Here is a 21,153-nt window from a genome sequence, read left to right as displayed (position 1 = left end):
TGTCACATCTTCCATCTGCTGGGGTCCAGTTGCTGTGTTGTCCACCCCTGCTGGACCTCCGACTACCAACTGTGGCAGGGATGGGATCCCCACCGAGCTGGCTGCATTGGTCGGGGCAGGTCCACAGGGGGCCCTGGTAGCATCTGGGCTGGAAGACGGCAAGGAGAACGACTGGTGGATAGCCTGCACAGAGGAGGAGAGGGCCGCCACATTGGCCAACACATGCAGGAAACCCCCGAACATGGCCGATCCCAATTGGGCCACGTCGGCACGGTGCACTTCGTGATGACGTGCGTGCTCCTCCCGGGAAGCATGCACGGCATCACGAATCACAGCCGTGCGCATCGCGACCCCAATCAGGACCTTCTCCGCACGGCCAGGGGTTCCCACGTCCGCAGGTGGAGGGGAGTCAGGTGACATGGACATCCCCTCTACCTGCGGACGGGCCTGGGACGGGGCATCCCTGCTGGTGCATGGTGGTGCACTCACAGGGTCAGGGACAGCGACATGCACAGGCCCCTCCATGGTGACCTGTGCTGCCTCCTGCCCTTGGCCCTGGACTGCACCACTTGCACCAGCAGGGATGCCCCCACCAGGCCCCATGTGTGCCCCAGTGGCGGCCTCCTCCTCCTCTGTGCAAACCACCAACCTGGATGGCTCCTCACCGTCTCCCACCGTAGCAGGCCCCTGTGGGGGCTCACCCACCCCTTCCGCTGCAGCCGTGGGGGCATCCCCGCCGCCTTGCTCCACAGCGCCGTCTCCGCCCTCTTCTTCACTAGCCGCTGCGTAGAGGGAGACAAAGAACACAAGCATCAGGGCACTGTACAATGGTCCCCTAGACAGGAAGCAATAGCAGATGAGCACCACTGTCAAAGTACACTTCCATCATGTCCCTCCACAACACATGGGTCAGTCCAGGCAAAACACACACAGTAACAGGCATGGTGCATGCCATGGACATTTCCATGCATGTCCAATGGACTCTTGAAACATTCAATGATATGTAACTCGCATGCATCATGGCTCATGCCTATCACATGCACACACTTCACCTCAGTCACATCCATCTGGCCCCAAACACACCAAACACAGCGGATACAAGGGTAATTTGGCTGCTTCACTGAATCTGTGCATTGTCACACACATGTGTCATGCATCCATGGCATGCACAAGTCACAGACACGCAGGTCAGGCACACAGACATGGCTACCATATATGTACCTGGCACCAGCACCCATCCCTCACCCCCACCCATGTCCAGGTACAGAGACTGGCATGCTCTCATGATCAAAATCTGCATAGGGCTCCCCATGCGGCATTTCAACACATGCAACAACCATGTGGATCACACATCACTGGTCGCACATGCATTACCATGATGTCCCTGCACACATACATGCATACATGGCCTATGGCACACATACAGGCAAGTATCATAGAACCAGCACACCGCAACATGCCCTGTCTCACACAGTAATGCTTGGACACTTACCGCTCAACTCCAGACGGGCCTCCCTCTCAAGGATCTGGGCATGGAGCGCTGGGCGTACGCGTTCCAGGACCCTCATCTGGATGGAACTCATGCGGCCCCGGCCTCCCTCCACGAGGCGCCGGGCCTTCACAAGGGTCCTGGACCTCAAGTCCTCCCAGCGCTTCTTGATCTTCAGGACGTCGCGGGTTGCCACCCCCTCCGCGTTGATGGCAACCACACAGTCGGCCCAGATCCTCTGCTGTCCTTCCTTGCTGGCGCGGGACGATCCAAAGAGGGCATCATACTGCCCCAGGACATGCTCCACCAGGACACCAACTTCGGTGACAGTGAAGCTGGTGCCCCTCTGCCCCTCTGGCCTGGGGTTGCCACTGGTGCCAGATGTGGAAGTGCCCGACATGGCAACCCCAGAGGCAGGTGTGGGTGGGCAACTGGGTCCTGGGGCTGGGCTGTGGAGCGATGTAATCCCAGTCGGGAGTCTTCAGTTCCAGCAGGGGTGGACACAGCAACTGGACCCCTGCAGATGGCTGATGTGCAGGCACCAAATGGCAGGGCACGGTGGCAGCAGGCAGGCAGGCAGGCAGGCAGCAGCAGATGGCACGTGGGAGGCTGCTCGGGGCACTGGGGGGCAGTAACTCGGCCTTCTGGGCAGGAGCGTGGTCTTCCGTGTGTTTTCGCGTGGCCAGCTTGATACGGAGTGATTTGGCACGTGAAAATCCTGCACGTCAGCGTGAAATCCGAGGAAAGGCCCTTAGCGCGTAAGCGCGTCAGCACGCATACGCGATTCTATTGGACCAGAGTCCCTCAGCGCGTAAGCGCGTCTGTGACGTGACCCGCACGGGTGTTCCCCACTCAGCACGTGATGACGGGGCACACGTGGAAATACTGCACGTCAGAGTGTCATCGCGTGTAATTGGACAAAAGTGCGCGTACACGCGATTGGCCTATGTACGTGTATTTAATGGGTGCTCGGGCACTTACACACACAAGTACGTCAGCGAACCTGTATCCCGTGGTGCGTGTGAATTTCCACACGCTATTGGACTGGGAACTGGATTCCAGGGGTGCGCGGGTCACAGGCTGTATCCCGTGGTGCGTGAATTTCCACACGCTATTGGACTGGGAACTGGATTCCAGGGGTGCGCGGGTCACACGCTGTATCCCGTGGTGCGTGTGAATTTCCACACGCTATTGGACTGGGAACTGGATTCCAGGGGTGCGCGGGTCACACGCTCGCCTAGAACACGCGCAAAGCATACATTTGCGCACTTTAACAATAACAAGCTCAGACGCCAGGATGAACATACCGTTCCTAGCAGCAGTGGCAGTGGGCTACCAAAGGAGGAGGAGGAGGATAGTCAGGGCCAGAATATTCACACCCAGAACCAGCCTTTTCGGGATGCCTGATGACCAGGTGTATGGGAGGTACAGGTTTCCACCACACATTATACTGGACCTGGTGAGTGAGTGGGAGGATGACCTCACATCACCCACCCTGTGCTCCCAAGCACTCAGCCACCTGGAGAAGGTCCTCAATGTACTGCACTTCTTAGCCACTGGATCATTTCAGCGGACAAGTGCCATAGTGGGTGGGGTATCACAGGCCACCCAGTCACGCTGCCTACACCAGGTCTTGAACATCATGACTGCACGCCCATCAGTCCGCAGGCACATATACCTGCCCAGAACACCTGCAGAAAGGCATGCTGCCGCCCTGGATTTTTACAGTGTGGCACGATTCCCCAGAGTGCTAGGTGCCATCGACTGCACCCATGTGGCTCTACGTCCCCCCAGGGCATCTGAGCACATCTATAGGAACCGCAAGCACTGGCATTCCATCAACGTGCAGGTAGCATGTAATGCCAAGGGAATCATCACCTCAGTATATGCCAACTATCCAGGCTCCACCCACGACAGCTTAATTTACCGAATGTCCACCCTAAGCCGGGACCTAGAAGCTGGGCGGCATGGCGATACATGGCTGCTTGGTGAGTATGTATGCCACTGCACATGCATGCATGTTGGATACTGAGCAAGGTCACAACCCCACCAATGATACCAATCACCACCTCCACAGGGGACAGTGCCTACCCTCTCAGCCCCCACATGATGACGCCAATTCGGAACCCCACCACGCCACCCGAGGTAAGATATAACACAGCCCACATTACGACCCGGGGCATAGTGGAGCACACATTCGGAGTGCTAAAGTCACGCTTTCGCTCCCTTGACCGTTCTGGTGGGCAGCTGTTATACGCTCCCCCAGTAGTGTGCAGGATCATAGTGGCAGCATGTGTCCTGCACAACGTTGCAACACGCCGGGGCCTGGCTGTGGACATGGTGGTGGCCCCACATCCCCAACCACATGCACAGCCGCTGTGCATGGGAGGGGAAAGGGCACGGGGGAGGCAGCCCGTACACAGCTAGTGGCTAATTACTTCACATAGAAATCACACCCCTGTGGAGTGCACACTGCCCTGGCACATTCCATCTGACAATCAATGATGACTCAACCTGACACTGATCCTGAATGTCTGGAGAATGAACCGTGAATACCATATCAGCCTGAGATTGTTCACCTGGAAGTGTCACAATGTGTGCATCCCTACCCACACAGACACCACCAATGCAGTTTTGTGAAGTTACACATTCAAGCAGCTAAAATGATTACCCACTTGCAAAATGCAACAAGAGGACAGTGCCATGTCAGCCAACCAAACCCCAGCACCGCCACACGACACACCGTGCCATGTCATGCTAATTGCAGGTAAACAAAGTAATCCCCACAACATGACACTAGTCTCACTATGTACAGTGTCCCTATTAGAAACCTGCAACACCTGAAATGCTCACAGCAATGCCGGACCAACAACATACTTGAGCACGTAGTACCATTAACATGACATCACAAATGTTACATATTAGTAGTCTCACCACCTGGAAATGCCTGCACTCCCACCACTACCAACTGTGCAGTGTTGGCGCCATGTAGAGTTGTAGGTGCACTGCTGCCAACATGGACCCCATCTCCAGACTAGAGGTCCTTGTGTAGACATGAGGAAGGGACCTGCAAATTGGGAGGTAGACACAGAAGATGAGTTACACATCAATGCAACATGCAGTGTACAACACAACAGCAATATGCACTAGGAATGTATACACAGTATTGACTACAGACTGCCCACACAGCTCATGGGAGTCCAACGTCACTGTGTAATTCACTGTCACTTGGGCACACCCTTTGCAAGCCCATGGAAACGGGAAGCAGGAGGGGTGTGTGTGACTCAAACCCAAGCATCTGAACCAAATACATTACAAGCCTGCATGTGCCCAGCCACAATGCAGCGTATGCCCACAGGAACCACGGAAGCCAACAAATTGTCCCAAAAAAATAGGGAATAAAAGAAATAACAATAAAAATGAAAATAAGAAACAATAAAAAATGGCCATTGATGGGCCCGGGGGGGTTGGGGAGGCCACCCAGGAGGTCCGAGGACAGGATGCACACCAGAACCCACCTGCGTGGATCCTGGGAAAATAAAACACCTCCATGGGCTCATGGCCCACACGGCTACCCTGTTGTGGGAGTATCACTGCTGTCGCTATTATCACCCTGTGCAGCTGCTTCCGGAGGTGGTTGCACTATGGGAGGCAGCCCACGCAAGGCCCTAGTCTGCTCCTCCATGGCTGCAAGCATGCGGGTGTGGTAGGTCTGGTTCTGGAGGATGAGTGTGCGGAGGTCCCCATGCAACAACTCACGGGATGCCCGGACCTCCGCCCTCGTTGCCTGCATCTCAGCTGAGAGCGTACGGGTGAGACGCTCCAGCTGCTGTTCTGTCCTTTGGTGTGTTGAAGCCTCAAGCTCAACAAGAGTCGTCCTGAGGTGAAGGATCTCCTGCCTTAGGGCTTCCCTGTGGCCCTGGGACTCAATGGAGATGGCCTCCTGCAGAGTCGCCAGTGCCGCCCGCCTGTCCCTGTTGGACCCCAACATGTCCTCCCTGTGTGACTGGCAGATGGAGTCGGTTGCCTGCTCTAGTCACTCCATCAGCCTTTCTGGGGGGACAATGGAAGTGGCCACCCTATCCATGGCCTGAGCCATCATCTCGGATGATGCAGCCTGTTGGGTTGCCATACCGTAAATGGATTGCTCCCATGCGGTATTGCCGGGTGGCGTACGGCCACCACGTCGGCAGGCACCACACCTGTCTGGGGCAAGGCGAACTGCGCCTTGCTGTGCCGGCACTGCCTGAGGCTGCAGGACTGAATTCCCCCTCTGATCTGCTGGCCCAGGAACAGGATCAGATGTCGGGGAGTGTGACCCTGCATCCGTAACCACCAAAGGCGTAGCTGCCAACACTGACATCCCCATGGAGGGTTCTGACCCTGGTGCAGGTGGGTGAGACAGAACAGAATCCCTCCCTGGAACACTCACCTGCGACGGCACGTAGGTCTCATCCGAATCAACACCTGAGTACAGCTCGGGGGAGGTGCAGCCAGAGACACCCCTTGAGAGCACGACCTGCAGCACTTGTGGGTTCTCCCCCACCACCACACCACGTCCCTCACTGGTGGTTGGTCGGCCCTCGGACCCCGCCTGGGTCTGCACCATCTCCACAACCCCAGCAGTATCAGGTGCTTCTTCCCCTGCAAAGACATGAAAACAAAGAAATGGAAACAGGCATTAGCACCATGGCACACAATGAGGGCTGAGAAGCAAGAGAACCAGTACTTGATTGACACATGTCCCACATGACTAAAACCCTCCCATGCATGCACCCTCACTGCGTATGAAGTGCAGGCAAATGGCACACACTGATGACACCAAGATGGAAAATGAACACATTTTCTGCATGCTGCCTGGCAGTGGCATCACACATTGGCCTGTGATTGCCAGGTGAAACACACATGCCATCACACAGATGGCATGTACCATTGCTATTGAGTGAAGATGGAGAGGAGGGCAGCACCTATTCATTCAGTCCAGTTCCCGCATGTAATTGCTTTTCTAATTCTAACAGGTCAGATTTTTCACCTGGAGCTGCCAGTCTGAAATGGTCCAATTGCACAGGGACATGTGTGTACAAATGATATCCAGGTAACAAAGTCACTCCACTTCACCATTGCCATGTCAGACATGTGACTAGTGGACAGCGACATGGCTAGTAAAAGTGGGGGAATGCAAACAATCTGACTGAATGAACAGTGAAAAATAAGCAACAATGTTGTGGCAAGGTGACACTTCAAGGGCAACTGGCGTGCAGTTGGGCTAGATGTCTACTGTTGGCAGAAGGGATACTGCTATGGCCAAATGCAGCTGCGCAGGAAGTATTGCATGAAGCACATGGCTGACCCATACGACTCAGGCGCACACACTCTCACCTGGCACACAAACAGAAGCCCTCACACACACACCATGCACATGGATGACACACACATGCATGTGCACTCACCGGACAATGCCTCGTAATCAGCCAGATCTCCCACGCCTTGGATCTGTTCCTCCGTGACGTAGGTCCCAGCGACTGACTCATGTGGAGTGAGTTCCATGTCTACTACTGGTGACCCACCTCCAGTCACTAGAGTTGCGGCATGACTTGAGGCCAGCTTACTCTTTGCCCTGCGCTTTAGGTCATTCCAGCGCTTATAGCAATCATTGGCTGTGCGCCTCACGATTCCAAGGGCACTTACGATGTCCGCAATGGTCTGCCAGTGTGCCTGGCATTGTGCAGGTGTGGTCTTGGATCCTGCAACAATGACCATCTCATTGTCATGTCCGGACACATACTCGACAAGTGCATTCAGTTCGTCATCCGTGAAGCTGGGCTTCCTGGACGGGCCGCACTGTGTAGCCGTGTCTGGGGCATCAGCCTGTGCCGGACGAGCACTCTTCCTCTTCCGCTTGGAAGGTGGTGGTGATCCTGAGTGTCCTGCGCCGCTCTGGACACTAGGGGCAGGAGCCCTGGTGGACTCTGTATCAGGAGTGTGGGATTGCACACTCAGCATGGGAGTTGGTGCAGGCATTGGCTCTAGTGTGATGGTGTCAGGGGGAATGTCAGCAGCATGGACTAGGACCGACACTGTCCTGGCTGGGTGTGTGAGGGCTGGGGTGGATGGAGCCGCAGCTGCCCCTGCAGCCTCTCTGCCCTGCCTCCTTGGTGCAGCAGATGACCTTGCTGCCCCAGATCCACGTGGCATGATGGCATCAACGTGCACCAGCGCACGTGTCGTAGCCCTGCTGACCTGGAAGTCAGCCATGGAGTCAGCCAGGTCTGGTGCCACAATGGGCTGGTCCAACAAGGGCTGAGCATGGATGGTGTCAGCCACATCAGCCTCAACGGGAGGGGGGGAGGGAGGGGGGATTATGGGTGCCCGTGACTGGTCCTCCACACATGGGGGGACAGGCTCACCCTGCAAGTTACGACCACATCCCCTACCGGATCCACCACGGCCACCACTTGTGGCTCTTCCACCTTTGCCACCCTTACGGAATCCTTGCCTCCCAGCCATGGCACTGATGTTAATGTGCGTATGGGAGTGGATGTAGACTATTGTCCTGGGCAATTGGGGGTCAAAGGGGTTGTGTACCAGATGGTAATTATACCCTAGTGCTCTAGCAAGGCTGATTGTAACCCCTGGGGAAAGATGACGGGTCACGCAACGCACAGGAGGCCCAAAAAAGGGAGATGACGTGCACGCAACCCCTCCTAGACCACGTGTGCAGAAAGAAAAACCTGCACTACGCTGTGGCACCCAGTAACACAAGAATGAACGTATGCGTGTCACACGCAGCCTAGAATGACCTCTGAAGGGGTAGGCTACACACGGGGCAAGCACAGATGTTAGATACGTGCGTGACTCACCGTCTGCCTGGTAAACGAGCGTGTAAAAGGAGCACGTTTGGTTGGCAACACCCCCGCCAAAAGAAGATTTGTACGCTGTCTGAGGAGACAGGACAACAGTAGAAGGGAACACTGTTTGAGGGAACAGGCCCAGGTAAACCAGTAAAAGAGAAAAAAGAGAAAAAGCTGTCAGAGGTAACAGGGAATACGAACTTGAAACGCCGTGAAGTAAATCGCGTGTGAAACGACAAGAAGTACAGAATTCACCCACTCGCTCTCCACGAAAAGCACGTACAAGGAAAACGTGTTCTACACGGACCTTTTATACAGGCCCACACGTCCAGCATCACTTACGCGGCGTGTACGCACTAGGGCCATTTCCACCAATTACATGCTTTGTCACTTCTGCGTGTAGGGCCATTTCCACCAATCACACGCAATTACACTCTGACGTGAAGTCTTTCCACGTGTGCTCTGTCATCACTTGCTGTGTGGGAAACACCTGTGCGGGTCACGTCACAGACGCGCTTACGCGCTGAGGGCCTTTCCTCAGTTTTCACGCTGACGTGCAGGATTTTCACGTGCCAAATCACTCCGTACCAAGCTGGCCACGCGTATGCACACGGAATACCACGCTCCTGCCCGGAAGGCCAAACTACTGCCCCCCAGAGCCCGAGCACGCTCCCACCTGCTGCTGCCTGACTGCCTGCTGCCCCTGCACTGCTGGGGGGTGGGGGTGGTGGGTGACATGGGTGGGTGCCTGGTGGAGGCTGCCCCTGCACTGCTGGGGGGTGGGGGTGGTGGGAGACATGAGTGGGGGCCTGGTGGAGGGTGCCCCTGGTGACTGGGGGGGTTGGGGTGGTGGGAGACATGAGTGGGGGCCTGGTGGAGGGTGCCCCTGGTGACTGGGGGGGTGGGGGTGGTGGGAGACATGGGTGGGGGCCTGGTGGAGGGTGCCCCTGGTGACTGGGGGGGTGGGGGTGGTGGGAGACATGAGTGGGGGCCTGGTGGAGGGTGCCCCTGGTGACTGGGGGGGTGGGGGTGATAGGGGACATGAGTGGGGGCCTGGTGGGGGCTGCCCCTGCACTGCTGGGGTGTGGGGGTGGTGGGAGACATGAGTGGGGGCCTGGTGGAGGGTGCCCCTGGTGACTGGGGGGGTGGGGGTGGTGGGAGACATGGGTGGGGGCCTGGTGGAGGGTGCCCCTGGTGACTGGGGGGGTGGGGGTGGTGGGAGACATGAGTGGGGGCCTGGTGGAGGGTGCCCCTGGTGACTGGGGGGGTGGGGGTGATAGGGGACATGAGTGGGGGCCTGGTGGGGGCTGCCCCTGCACTGCTGGGGGGTGGGGGTGGTGGGAGACATGAGCAGGTGTGCAGGGTAGTCCCCTGTTTTGTGGGCTGCCTGCAGGGGCCGTGGAGGGTGTACAGGGAACACCTGTGAGGACCCACCCAGCCTAATCGCGTGTAAAACTTCCCGCGCACCCCTGAAATGCATGCGCCCAGGCTATTCGCGTGTGGAACTTCCCGCGCACCCCTGAAATACACGCGCCCAGGCTATTCGCGTGTGGAACTTCCCGCGCACCACTGAAATACACGCGCCCAGGCTATTCGCGTGTGGAACTTCCCGCGCACCACTGAAATACACGCGCCCAGGCTATTCGCGTGTGGAACTTCCCGCGCACCCCTGAAATACACGCGGCCAGGCTATTCGCGAGTGGAACTTCCCGCGCACCCCTGGAATACACGTAGCACGCTGGGAGACATGAGTGGGGGCCTGGTGGAGGCTGCCCCTGCACTGCTGGGGGGTGGGGGTGATAGGGGACATGAGTGTGGGCCTGGTGGAGGATGCCCCTGCACTGCTGGGGGGTGGGGGTGGTGGGTGACATGGGTTGGGGCCTGCTGGCAGGTGCCCCACAGTGCTGGGGGGTGGGGGTGGTGGGAGACATGAGTCGGGCATGAGTGGGGGCCTGGTGGAGGCTGCCCCTGGTGGCTGGGGGTGGGGGTGGTGGGAGACATGAGTGGGGGCCTGGTGGAGGCTGCCCCTGCACTGCTGGGGGGTGGGGGTGGTAGGAGACATGGGTGGGGGCCTGGTGGTGGGTGCCCTTGGTGGCTGGGGGGTGGGGGTGCAGGGGGACATGAGCAGGTGTGCAGGGTAGTCCCCTGTTTTTGTGGGCTGCCTGCAGGGGCCGTGGAGGGTGTACAGGGAACACCTGTGAGGACCCACCCAGCCTAATCGCGTGTGATAATTCCCACGCACCCCTGTAATACACGTACCCAGCAAAATGGCGTGTGATAATTCCCACGCAACCCTGTAATTCACGTACCCTGCCAAATCGCGTGTGATAATTCCCGCGTACCCCTGTATTACACGTGCCCTGGACATTCGCGTGTTGAACTTCCCGCGTACCCCTGTAATACACGTACCCTGGGCAATCGCGTGTAAAACTGCCCGCGTACCCCTGTAATACACGTACTCTGGCTGATATGAACGTTACCCGCTTTGCGTTCCTTGTTTGGCAGCCCTGTAAACTGGTCCAGGGTTAGCGCAGCCCTTTGCGATGATTTAGCGATTTTGATGGCTTTTCCTTGTGCGAGGGCGTTCTTGGGGGCGTTACTGGCGCTGCTGCAGGGTCGCTGTGATACTCTGCGCCACGGCTGGTTTGGGAGCCTAAAATCCATGAATACGCTGTGCGCGGAAATCGGTTTTAGCGCACGTGCCTGGCTCAGACAATCGCACGCGGACACTCTGCGCCAGCCGCTTGCGACACTTTTCTGCGAAATTCTATGAATTACCCTGTTAATCTGTAAATACGAGTCTGTTTGCACTTCATGGGGCGCGTTTGTATATTTGCACGGTGCCTTCTTCCCCAGACCCTTGTTATTCCTCATTTCCCTACTTTAATGAGTACATTTGCATATTCTGCCCTCTTCTTCTACTTTGCACTGGCCATTCCTTCACACCTCGTGCAATGTGTGCGAACATTGCGCAATGTACCGGGGACCAGCGCAAAGTCGGATCTGTAAATCGGAGGATATCGTTTTGCGTGGCACAAAGGGCTCTTTTTTGGCACAAAGTGCATTCCTGCTGGGCAACACGTTCTGAAAATCTGTACCATTGTCTTCTAACTTAAAATGCACACCTGTTTGATCATGGATTTTTCAATGTCATTTAAGGTTTTCTATTTGCAACACTTGCATTGCTCGTTGTTAATATAGGGAATGATACTCAGAAGAAAGTTTCAGCTTACCAGCTGATACCTGCCTCGTTCATGATTTGCGCAGGTTTCCCCTAACATAATAATTTGTTTTTGAAATAGCACTTTAGTCTAAAGCGCTTTACGTAGGACGTATTTATATACATCATCCAATCGAAACTGTTATGGATTTACTGACCTCAGAAGGAGGAAAGGCTGATATAGGTGTGCTGGGATTTGAACCTGCAACCTGTAGATCAAAAACAGAGCACAGCAATGAGCGTTTAACCGGCTGAGCGATCTTACCAATTTGTCCACTACCCCACATGCCTCTCCTCTCCTGTCCTTGTGAGCTATCTTATTTTTTATTTCCTTAAAGAGGTGGCGCTAAACCATCGTCTTAATGAAATAATGTAATTCTGAAATACATGGCAGTCTGTTGTGTGAAATGGGGGGTGCACATCCAGTGGGACACTGTAACTCAGGAGCAGTTTGCATCGTGCCAGGTGCTGGTGCATGCCATGTCCACTGTGGATCTCGTATTTGCATAATCTGCCAGACACCTGCTTGTCCAAGGGTGGAGACAGCAGCCCACACGGTCCACAGCAGGTCCTGCAAGCAGTGACAACTGAATCAAGTGCACATAGTCTTGGGTGTGCTACCGCAGCCAGTAGGAGAGCCATATGGCACACAAGGAGTAACAGGAAGTAGAGGTCTGTCACAATTTCATCTACTAAGCACGCCCTGCTGATTTCTGCTGCCAATCAGCAAATGCTCGAACCACAAAGATCCTTGGAAATATCAGGAAGAATTTTTGTTGGGTAAAGTTAGATGTTTCTGGAGTGTGATCCTGACTTGGAGGAAGCAAAAATGTAATGCTTAACGTCTGGAATAGAAGTAGAGACCGGGCATGTGACTGTATGACGGGGAAGATACAATATAGATACAGGGAGGGGGAGAGGTTATGTGCATGTGAGGATGAAGAGAGGTAGACAGAGAGAGGAAAAGAATATCCAGATGTTTTCATTTGGGGCAACACTATCATGACAATGAAAACAATGCACTCACATTTTCTTGTAAAATAGAATTTAACATGACGATATGTTCATGGGACGTCAACACTGGCATGACACCGTTAAGTCTTGCATCACAATTTTCTGGGAGCATTATAGACACCACCCCTACATGATTCAGTTACATCTGGAATCTTAATTTTATGGCACAAAGAAGAAACTGTCATGGCATGTTTAAGTGTGGACAAGATCTTACTGGCGTTGTTAAGACTGACATAATTTACATCTGTGTCCCTCTAGAACTATCTAGAAATCCTAAAATATGGCATTTCATTCTGTTTATCCAGATAGGTGTAGTGACCATTAATACTGTGTGCACCCATTATTTAAAAGAAAAGAACTCAACCCTAAACTCGACTGGAAATGTATGCTTGCTTGACACTCTTCACTCTCTCACATGTTTACCAATTGCCAACTTGTGGTGCTTAAAGGGGCAAATAGGGGTGTACAGCACCTTACGCAAACGTAATAAAGAAGATTACTAGACTGAACAAACCCGAAAAGAGACACAAATAAACATTTGCGTTAATGCTAAAATAAATAAATGAACTAAACTGTTTCAGTCCCTGCCTCTGCAAAAATCCCAAAGAGCATGAGGTGTGCCCACTAATAACCATTGTTCAAGTCAGAGAATGTATACATTAAATGATGTTATTCCTATGTAGTTAAAATAGTATTTTAAAAGCTAGTCACCATTGGCAGGGTGAGTTATAAATATTATTTGAAACAATTGTTTCTATTTTAACAACATGCATTACGTGCTTTCTTTTGCAAAATGCATACAATATTCCTGTACCAAATTTCGAAACATATTTGGCCATTAGCAAATACAAATGAAATTGTAAAATTCTAAAACCACTATTTGCCGCTGATCAGACAAACATGAACTTGTGACTTGAGTTCCTATCTACTTTTACCTCATATTTGTTCTTCGAAATAGTCTGCCTTTTGTTTTTATTCCAAACCAAATATCCTCAACCAGATGCTACTCAATAGGCGCGATTTATAGAATTATTTGCGCATGCAAAAACCCTTACATCGATTCATGAAGCCATCTGATGCAACTTTGCGCAGGTCCATCACTTATTTGCCTGCAGTCGGGCGCTCTGCGCAGCACTCCTGGCAAAGTGTGGGAAGGGCCTACGCAAGGAAATAAATAGGGGACGGAACATGCATATTCCCCATTCCCTACGCAGAATGAGGAAGAACGAGGACTTAAGTGAGCGTATCGAGGGACGGGCTATGCAAAGTAATTGTATGTCCAGCAATGCGCAAACACAAGCGTACGCATGGATCTGGCTGCGTGACGTCATGTTGGGTGAAGTAGCACGTAATGCTTGCAATCTTACTGCCACATGAAAGAACCTGCAAAGTACCAATCGCACTGGAAGCAATGCACAGTGGTAAAGTGGGATTTGGAATATAGTCGTGCTTGCATGCAGTTGGGGTGCCAACTGCAGTTAGGGGTGTTCCTATGCAGGTTAGCAGTGTGCAGTCTTGATTTACAGGGGTTCACACGCGAATCTACCAGGGCCTGGATTCACTTATGGGAAATGGTAGGCATATTGTCGGGGTTCAGTTAGGAACCCTACGCAGTATCGCTGGGGTGCTGCCTTGGTTGCAGGGGATGGGCCCAAGTATTGATGGAGTTCATGATTTTGCAGATGAAGACTGTGGAAAGGTAGGAATATGTGACTGGATTTTCTTTGCGTGGGGGTATGTTGTGGGCGTTCCAGGAGCAAATCGAATTTCTTTGCACATTGGGATGTTTTGCCCATCGAATCCCATGAATACGTGGGGCACGTAAACAAAACATTGCACGCAGGCACACGCAAAGTTGATTTCAGCACAGGGGCTTTGCTTGATTTTTGCACGTTTCGATAAATCAGGCCCACTGTATTTATTGGTGTAAAGCCGCATGGCTGTTGTTTGCACGGGATACAATAGACCCAGTTTTCTCTGTTATCAACAAACTCCCCCTGGTCTAAGTTCACAGGCCAAAGGTTCAGCATTGCAAGAGGAAAGGTTTAGAAGGCAGAACACCATACTCTGATTTAGAATTAAAAAACAATAAGCCAGTTTGTTATTGCTCCTGTATCTACTTATTCCATGCAAGAGAAGTCTATTAGCACGGAGCCTAATTTACAAAGTGTTTTTCAATGGGGTTGGGCCCGATTGGTTTTGCAAGTGCTGGATTGTGCACGTACTTTGCCCCATGCTTAGGGCCCATTCACAGCATCAACCTTTTTTTTGTTTACAGATCAAAGCTATTAATTACCAAGAACGGCTTAGGCTAGTTCGCCTATGCATCTTCTCCACACACGCTTCGTTACATGTTGTGAATTAGATGGTCTATATCACAGGTTCCTAAGTCTTTAAATCACAAATCTCCAAGTAATATCACAGAACAGTCTCACGCAGACTTCCCAGCAGTGTTGTTTACTGGACAGGACCGCTAATTGGCAGAGCTGTTGCTTGCAGGACACCGCCGCGCTGGGCAATGATGTTATTTGGCAGAAGACCTACATTAAAGAACATGCAGTGTTGTGATGGCATGATTTAAATATTTGTGCTGATTTGTTTCTTAGAAAATTGAATTTTTTCACAGGATCATGACTGCTTTAGAAACTTTCAAGGAACATCATTCCTGTGAGATTTCGTGTAATGTCTGAACTGATTTAAATAATATTACTGGTGAACAGTGTTATCCTGAGAGGCCTCAGGTCATATATTGATACAGTGGGTTGCTCATATATGTCTGGGCGTTATGTTGATATTGTGGTAGGATGCTGTATGTTGCAGGCTCTGTAGGCATGCATGTGTACATGCATGCTGTCAGGATAGAATAGTAAAGAAAGGAAACCTATACCTAAATAACTATTTACACAGGCAGTGGGCTAGACCAACTCCTCCTTGCCAATCACACTTAGGCTCTCTTCAGGGCTAAGTCTAGCGCCATGTCCCCAATCCTCATGCAGGCCTCTGTTCTTGCTGGAGGGCTTGCAGGGTCTCCAGCATCTTTATCTCTATCACCTCGGATTCCCTGGAAGTGGCCTCTGGAGGAGAGGCCGCCACCGCGCCCGATGCACGGCAAACCCAGATCTGGCCAACACAACCCTCCAGACTGAACACCCCCCACAGGCAGCCCCCTCCAGATGGGACATCCCCCACAGGCAGCCCCCTCCAGGCATGACACCACCCCTCAGCCCCCCTCACCTATGACACCCCCCACAGGCAGCCCCCTCCAGACTGGACACCAACCCCCAGCACCCTCACCTTTGACACCCCCCACAGGCAGCCCTCTCCAGATGGGACACCACCCACAGGCAGCCCCCTCCAGACTGGACACCACCCCCCAGTCACCCTCACCTTGGACACCCCCACAGGCAGCCCCCTCCAGATGGGACACCACCCCCGAACCCACTTCACCTGTGACACCCCCACAGGCAGCCCCCCCAAATGGGACACCCCCCACAGGCAGCCCACTCCAGACTGGACACCACCCCCCAGTCACCCTCACCTTGGACACCCCCACAGGCAGCCCCCTCCAGATGGGACACCCCCCACAGGCAGCCCCCTCCAGACTGGACACCGCCCCCCAGCACCCTCACCTGTGACACCTCCCACAGGCAGCCCCCTCCAGATGGGACACCACCCACAGGCAGCCCCCTCCAGACTGGACACCACCCCCCAGTCACCCTCACCTTGGACACCCCCACAGGCAGCCCCCTCCAGATGGGACACCACCCCCCAACCCACTTCACCTGTGACACCCCCACAGGCAGCCCCCAAATGGGACACCCCCCACAGGCAGCCCACTCCAGACTGGACACCACCCCCCAGTCACCCTCACCTTGGACACCCCCACAGGCAGCCCCCTCCAGATGGGACACCACCCCCAACCCACTTCACCTGTGACACCACCCCTCAGCCCCCCTCAGCCCCCCTCACCTATGACACCCCCCACAGGCAGCCCCCTCCAGACTGGACACCACCCCCCAGCACCCTCACCTGTGACACCCCCCACAGGCAGCCCCCTCCAGATGGGACACCCCCCACAGGCAGCCCCCTCCAGACTGGAAACCACCCCCCAGTCACCCTCACCTTGGACACCCCCACAGGCAGCCCCCTCCAGATGGGACACCACCCCCCAACCCACTTCACCTGTGACACCCCCACAGGCAGACCCCCCAAATGGGACACCCCCCACAGGCAGCCCACTCCAGACTGGACACCACCCCCCAGTCACCCTCACCTTGGACACCCCCACAGCAGCCCCCTCCAGATGGGACACCACCCCCCCAACCCACTTCACCTGTGCCACCCCCACAGGCAGCCCCCTCCAGACTAGACATCCCCCACAGGCAGCCCCCTCCAGATGGGACATCCCCCACAGGCAACCCCCTCCAGACGGGACACCCCCCAACCTCCCTCACTTGTGATACGCCACACAGGCAGCCCCCTCCAGATGGGACACCCCCCACAGGCAGTCCCCTCCAGATGGGGCACCACCCCCTGCCCCCTCATCTATCACACCACCCACAGGCAGCCCCTTCCAGATGGGACACCCCCCCAAAGGCAGCCCGTTCCAGATGGGACACCACCTCCCATCCCCACTCCCCTGTGACACCCCCAACAGGTAGCACCCTGACAGTCTGACGCATTACAACTGTAATGCATGTCTGTTGCTCACTTGAACTTCCATGATGTGACAGCACCATGAATTGCAACATGAACATGTTTCCTGCAAATCCGAACAATTGGAATCACCGGAGGTCCATCCATGAGTGGATCATCTGCTCACACACCCTGCCATGCCTTAATCATCCCCCTACATACACATGTGACAAGTGAGTGTAAAAATACATGCATACTGCTTGGGTAAAATAATAAATAAAGAAAGGAAACCTACACCTAAATAACTATTTACACAGGCAACTCCTCCTCACCAATCTCTCTCAGGCTCTCTACAGGGCTGAGTTCAGCGCCACGTCCTCACTCTTCAGGCGGGCCTTTCTTCTTGCTGGAGGGCTTACAGGATCTCCCGCATCTTTATCTCTATCACATTGGCTTCCTTGGAAGTGGCCCCCAGGAGGACAGTCCACCACCTCGCCCGATGCACTGCAATCCCAGCCCTGGCCAACACAACCCTCCAGACTGAACACCCCCACAAGCAGCCCCCTCCAGACAGGACATCCCCCACAGGCAGCCCTCTCCAGAATGGACATCACCCCCAGCACCCTCACCTGTGACACCCCCCACAGGCAGCCCCTCCAGATGGGACACCCCCCACAGGCAGCTCCCTCCAGACTGGACACCACCCCCCAGCCACCCTCACCTTGGACACCCCCACAGGCAGCCCCATCCAGATGGAACACCACCCACCCAGCCCCCCTCACCTGTGACACACCTCACAGACAGCCCTCTCCAGACTGGACACCCCCCCACAGGCAGTCCCCTCCAGATGGGGCACCACCCCCCTACCCCCTCATCTGTCACACCACCCACAGGCAGCCACCTCCAGAAGGGACACACCCCACAGGCAGCCCCCTCCAGAGGGTACAGCCCCAAAGGCAGCCCACTCCAGATGGGACACCACCCCCAACCGCTCTCCCCTGTGACACCCCCCCACAGGCAGCCCTCTCCAGACGGGACACCCCCCACAGGCAGCCCTCTCTATACGGGAAACCCTCCAACCTCCCTTACCTGTGATATGCCACACAGGCAGCCCCCTCCAGATGGGACACCCCCCACAGTCAGCCCTCTGCAGATGGGACACCACCCCCAGCCCCCCTCACCTGTGACACACCTCACAGACAGCCCCCTCCAGACTGGACTCCCCCCACAGGCAGCCCACTCCAGACTGGACACCACCCCCCAGAACCCTCACCTGTGACACCCCCCACAGGCAGCTCCCTCCAGATGGGACACCCCCCACAGGCAGCCCCCTCCAGACTGGACACCACCCCCCAGCCACCCTCACCTTGGACACCCCCACAGGCAGCCCCCTTCAGATGGGACACCACCCCCAACCCACTTCACCTGTGACACCCCCATAGGCAGCCCCCTCCAGACTGGACATCCCCCACAGGCAGCCCACTCCAGACTGGACACCCCCCACAGGCAGCCCCCTCTACTCGGGACACCCCCCAACCTCCCTCACCTGTGATACGCCACACGAGCAGCCCTCTCCAGATGGGACACCACCCCTCAGCCCTCCCACCTGTGACACACCTCACAGACAGCCCCCTCCAGACTGGACACCCCCCACAGCCAGTCCCCTCCAGATGGGGCACCGCCCCCCTGCCCCCTCATCTATCACACCACCCACATGCAGCCACCTCCAGAAGAGACACACCCCACAGGCAGCCCACTCCAGATGGGACACCACCCCCCAACCGCTCTCCCCTGTGACACCCTGCACAGGCAGCACCCTGACAGTCTGACACATTACCACTGCAATGCATGTCTGTTGCTCACCTGAACTTCCATGATGTGACAGCACCATGAATTGCAACATGAACATGTATCCTGCAAATCCAAACTGGAATCACCGGAGGTCCATCCATGAGTGGATCATCTGCTCACACATCCTTCCATGCCTTAATCATCCTGCAACATACACATGTGACAGGTGAGTGCAAAAATATGTGCATACTGCCAGGGTAAAATAATCAAGAAAGAAAGGAAACCTACACCTAAATAACTATTTACACAGGCAGCGGGCTAGACCAACTCCTCTTCGCCAATCTCACTCAGGCTCTCTACAGGGCTGAGTCCAGCACCACGTCCTAACTCCTCAGGCGGGCCTCTGTTCTTGATGGAGGGCTTTCAGGGTCTTCAGCATCTGTATCTGTATCACCTTGGCTTCTCTGCAAGTGGCCTCCAGGAGGACAGCCCGCCACGTCACCCAACGGAGCGCAATCCCAGCCCTGGCCAACACAATCCTCGCTTCCCGAGCCTGCTCCGATCTGCTGCCCATATCTCCGGAACATGGAAGACATCCTGTCCCTCAGGTCCCCATGTTCCTCCAGCCCCCTTTGGATGTTGTGCCCTGAGTATTGTGGCAACAACAGATGGTACGGGGGTCTCAGTCTGGGTGGACACAGCCAACACTATGGGGTGGGTCTGGGTAGAGGCATCCCGGCAGGCGCATACAGCTGCATCAGATGGCCCAGGGACTAGAATTTGCACAGGTACTTCAACAGGGGCCTGCACAGCCTCATGCCCCTGGGACAGGACTGCAGTAGGCATGCCCAACTCAACACCCCCACCTGACCCCCTGGGCTGTGCTTCAATGGCCACCTCCTCCCCCACACCCCCCACCAACCTGGATGACATCACCTGCCCCCCCCTGCTGAGGAGTCCACTCCCACCTTCGTCTTCTTGAACTTACCCATAGCTGCATTGCCTGATGCTACCGGCGCTGCCACAGCCATATCGCTCTCTGAAGAAGTGATTTCATTGGGGCATGGCTGGACCTTGCTCCTCTGTCTGGTGGAGGCATCCCTGCTGCCTGGCTCCACAGCACTGCTTCCTCCCTCTTCATCAGATGTGACTGTGGAAAATGGAGACACAGAACAGAAACATCAGTGTACTGCACCAATGTGTGCATGGCAATATCAACATCCACATGAACATGACTAGTTAAGGGAACAGCCATCCTCCAGCCCCACACACATGGACATGCACTCCACATCCATGCAGATACATGCGTGTTCATCACCCTAGACATTCACATCAGGCTATGTGCCGCTCTCACGACCAATCAATTGCGTATGCCACACATACATGCATCATGTGCGCATACATATGGCATGCACACGCATCAACAGAGAGGCCACAAGCAGTGTGATGAGCATTCACATCAGAGTCCCGTTAACTGTAATACTCTACATGACTATGCCAGACATCCAAATGCACATGTTGCATCCAGACATGAGTGATGGCCAGTCACACATTCCCATCTTTGGCACATACACACGAACATCATGAATGCACATGATGCAGGAAATGCTTTCTCAACTGTCACACTTGTCAAACAGGCACATCTCAGACGCAAGTAACAAAACATGTGAATGGTCCGAAAGACAGCAGTACAACACACAATGCAAGTTATATCTCATTAAAAATACATATGGTCCAATTCACACATCATTATGACCCAGGCGGTAAGGGGTTTACGGCAGCGTAAACAGCGCCGACCCTTACCGCCTGAGTACGAGGTCCCTTAGCGCCATGGCGGATTTAACACCTGCTTTTAGCAGGTGTTAAAATCCATGGCGCTAAGGGACCATGGAGTTAATTACGCCACCGTAATTTACGGTGGCGTAATTAACGCCTTCCCCACTCCCATTATGCCCTATAGGGCAAAAATGGGAATGGGGAAGGGTAAATGGGGATTGGGGACTTACCGCCCCGCCAAGGTCGGAATGGGGCGGTAAGTCCGCCAACCACCATGGCGTAAACGTAGTTTACGCCATGGTGGTAAAGTGACGGCCCAGGCGGTAACTTACCGCCTGGGTCGTAATGAGGCCCATGGAGAGCAATGTCTGTGGCTC

The sequence above is a fragment of the Ambystoma mexicanum genome, chromosome 7q (genome assembly GCF_040938575.1).
Source record: "Ambystoma mexicanum isolate Mex_15411 chromosome 7q, UKY_AmexF1_1, whole genome shotgun sequence".
Taxonomy (NCBI): Eukaryota; Metazoa; Chordata; class Amphibia; order Caudata; family Ambystomatidae; genus Ambystoma; species Ambystoma mexicanum.
The sequence above is the reverse complement of the archived record's forward strand: the minus strand, read 5'-3'. Positions refer to the sequence as shown.